Genomic DNA, 3,987 nt, shown 5'->3' on the forward strand with positions numbered 1-3,987 from the left:
TGGAGATTCTGCTGATTCAGCAATGTCTTTATTTAACTCCACTCTTTCTTCGACTCTTGACAGCTTTGTCCCTGTCTCTGTACGCGCTTCTTCCTCTACGACTAGGCCTCTGCCCTGGCTTACCCTCATCATTAAGTTTCTCCGGTCCTGCTCTAGAGCGGCCAAACATCTTTGGAGAAAGTCCAAACAGTGGCCTGATTTTATTCATTACAAATTTGTTCTTTCTTCCTTCTCACACGCCCTGTCCATGGCAAAACAGAATTATTACAAATCACTGATCTCTGCCAATGAGAGGCGCCCACAGCATTTGTTCTCCACCTTCAACACTTTGCTTTAAGCCTCCCTCTCCTCCTGTCTCTTCAACATTCTCTCCTAATGACTTTGCTAATTATTTCATCTCTAAGATTACCACTATTCACTCTGAGATAGTCCCTCCCAATTCTTCTTCTGCTCATAATCTTCTATCACCCTCGCCTAAAAAATTTTCTGTGTTTCCTCCTGCTTCTTTGGATGAACTCTCTACACTTCTGAACTCTTCCAAACCTGCAACTTGTTCTCTTGATCCAATTCCTACTCGTCTTCTAATTTCGATAGCTTCCTCTTTTCTGCCCTCGCTTCTCCATAGCTTCAGTCTCTCTCTCTCTACAGGCTCCTTCTCTTCAGACTTTAAACATGCTCTCATTTCCCCAATTCTGAAAAAACCCTTCTCTTGACCCCTCCTTTTTGTCTAGCTATTGTCTGATTTCTCTTCTTCCCTTTCTTTCTAAGGTTTTGGAATGGGTTGTTTATTCTCACTGTCTTGAGTTTCTTGAAGCCAACTCCATTCTCGATCCCTTTCAGTCTGGTTTCCGCCCACGGCATTCTACAGAGATAGCCCTCACCAAGATCTCAGATGACCTTTTACGGGCCAAGGCTAATGGCCTTTACTCTGTTCTCATCTTTCTTGATTTGTCTGCAGCCTTTGACACTGTTGATCACTGTCTTCTAGTAGATATACTTTCTGACCTTGGGTTCTCAGACTCTGTTCTTGACTGGTTTAGATCTTATTTGTCAGACAGATCTTTTGTAGTGGTCACAGGTGGTCAGACTTTGTCCTCTGTTCCCTTATCTGTTGGAGTTCCCCAGGGCTCTGTTCTGGATCCCCTTCTGTTTTCTCTCTACACACTGTCCTTAGGTAAACTCATTAGCTCTTTTGGTTTTTCCTACCACATGTATGCTGATGACACCCAGTTGTATCTTTCCACCCCTGACCTTTCTCCAAGGCTTGAACAGCAAGTTTCATCTTGTCTCACAGCTATCTCACAGTGGATGTGCCATCAGCGTTTGAAGCTCAACATGTCCAAGATTGAGCTTCTTGTCTTTCCTCCTAAGTCCATCCTTCAACACTCCTTTTCTGTCTCTGTGGACAACATTTCTATTCAACCAGTCCAGCAAGCCCATAGTCTTGGTTTTATCTTTGATTCTTCTCTGTCGTGTATCCCTCAGATCCAGACCACAGCCAAGGCTTGTAGATTCTTTTTATACAATATTGCCAAAATCTGACCGTATCTCTCTGCCTCTACTCCCTGGTCCATGCCCTAGTGTCTCACGACTTGATTACTGTAACATCCTCTGGCTGGGCTTCCTCTTTCTCACCCGTCCTTTAATTTCTGTCCAGAATTCAGCTGCATGCATTATCACATCCGCCCACCACTCTGACCATATCTCTCCTTTGTTGGCATCCCTTCACTGGCTCCCCCTCCCTTTCCGTATTCAGTATAAGCTCCTACTGTTGACGTTTAAGGCCCTCCATGGGCTGGCCCCTACCTATTTATCAGACCTTCTTTCTCCTCACCTTCTCACTCGGACCCTCCGCTCTGGTAATCAAGGCCTGCTGTCCTCGTGCAGGATTTTCTCTGCCCCATCTCGGATCCACCCCCTTTTCACTTGCTGCCCCTCACTCCTAGAACCTTCTTCCCCCACGAGAAGCAAGGGCCATCACTTCTTTAACCACCTTCAAAACGGAGTTGAAGACCATCCTGTTCAGAGAAGCGTTCCCAGGCATTGCACAATTATCATTTGCTATTTGATGGTGTTTTTTTTTTTGCCTGTTTTATTGAACCATTTCCTGTATTGCTATGTATTATATATATGTTATCCTATTATTTCTTAGATTGTACACCATAGACAGGTTTATTCTTTTATATTTATTGTTTTTATGTACAGCGTTGTGCAAATCTACAACGCTATATAAATAATAATAATAATAATAATAATAATAATAATAATAATAATGGGTACATTGAAACATATACTTTAAAATTTATTTCCTCCCCAGATTTGTATTTCCAAGTATCACACACACACACTTGCAAATATTATTTACAGTCATGCAATATTAAAACATGTACTCATAGAGTGTGCTGGACTCTGCCCCAGCTCTGAACTCATAGAATTGTATAGTCTAGGTGACTACTGCTACTACTACTGAGAAGGTTTGATCTCTTTCAACAACCATCTGCTCACAAATCAGAACTTGATCTGGAGGACAAACTGTGTGAGTAAGATCACACAGAAGATAAAGAGATGGATAGATGCAGAGGAAAGATCTCTTGTCCCCAAGCTGCCTTGATAAAATTGCAGGAAAACTTCAGTTTGTGTTTTTCATAAGATTGGTTTCCACACTGATTGTCCATATGATGTCTTCAATGTAATGGACAATGGGACACTCATGGGACCATTCTAAACTTGAATGGCCTTCTGATAGATCCATTTCCATACGGATTGTGAATTGACTCTTCATTTTACAGTTACTCGTCTTAGAATCATAGCATTATAGAGCTGAAGAGATCTCAAGGACCATCAAGTCCAACCTCCTGCAGTGCAGGGATACACAATCAAATCATCCCAGCCAGCCTCTCTTTAAAAACCTCTAAAGAAGAAGACTCCACTGCACCCCAATACAGCATATTCCACTGTCGAACAACTCTTATTGTCAGGAAGCGTTTCCTAATTTTGATGTGGAATCTCTTTTCCTGTAGTTTGAATCCACTGCTCTGGCTCCTATTTTCTCAAGCTGCAGAAAGCAAGCTAACTTCATCTTCACTCTCACATTTTTTCATCTATTTAAACAGGATAATCGTATCACCTCTTTACCTTCTCTTTGCAGGTTAAACACTCTCAGCTGAGTCATGGTTTCGAGACCATTCACCATTTTGGCCGCCCTCTTCTGGACACTCGCCTACTTGTCAACATCCTTTTTGAATGATGGTGCCCTGAACTGGACTCAGTATTCCAGTTAAAGTCTGACCAAAGCACAATACACTGGAGATTATCACATGGGAAAACAGGTGTGGGTTACATGCAGTTTGAATTCATTGTTGACTGATTTTATTACACTGTCCTGTGCCTGGACAGTAGGCAGCCCATATGCAACCTGGGTTTCTCCCACAGCTTTTCAAGAATGGGATTTTCCTGTTACTTCTGTTAATGCAGCCTAGAAGAGCATTGTTGTTGTTTTTTTAGCTGTTCCACTACACTGTTATTTATGTTCAACTTGTAATATACTAGGACTCTGAAATTCCTTCCACATGTACTGCTGTTAAGCCAGTTGTCCCTCATCCTATATCTGTGCATTTCATTTTCTTCAGCCTAAGTGCAGTACCTTACATTTTTCCCTGCTGAAATTCATTTTGGCCCAGATTTGCAATCTATTATATTATATATTATATGTAATCCAGGTAAAACAGGATGCATCAAGGTTCTGAACCCCATTTCCAACAGAGATTTGGAACTAAGACAGCTCTCTTACAACCTAGAGTAGGAGGAGGAGCACTGAAATCAAAAGTGTATTTATTATCCACACAGCAGTGGAACCACCAGCCACCCCTGCTTCCATCTCAGTCATGATGACCATCAGAGCAATGCCCTCTAGGCATGCATGGTGATCTGAAATTAATTTCCTCCTTTTGCTTGTAGCCTTGCTAAGTGATCCACTGCAGATGAGGA

The sequence above is a fragment of the Sceloporus undulatus genome, chromosome 4, assembly GCF_019175285.1.
Source record: "Sceloporus undulatus isolate JIND9_A2432 ecotype Alabama chromosome 4, SceUnd_v1.1, whole genome shotgun sequence".
Taxonomy (NCBI): Eukaryota; Metazoa; Chordata; class Lepidosauria; order Squamata; family Phrynosomatidae; genus Sceloporus; species Sceloporus undulatus.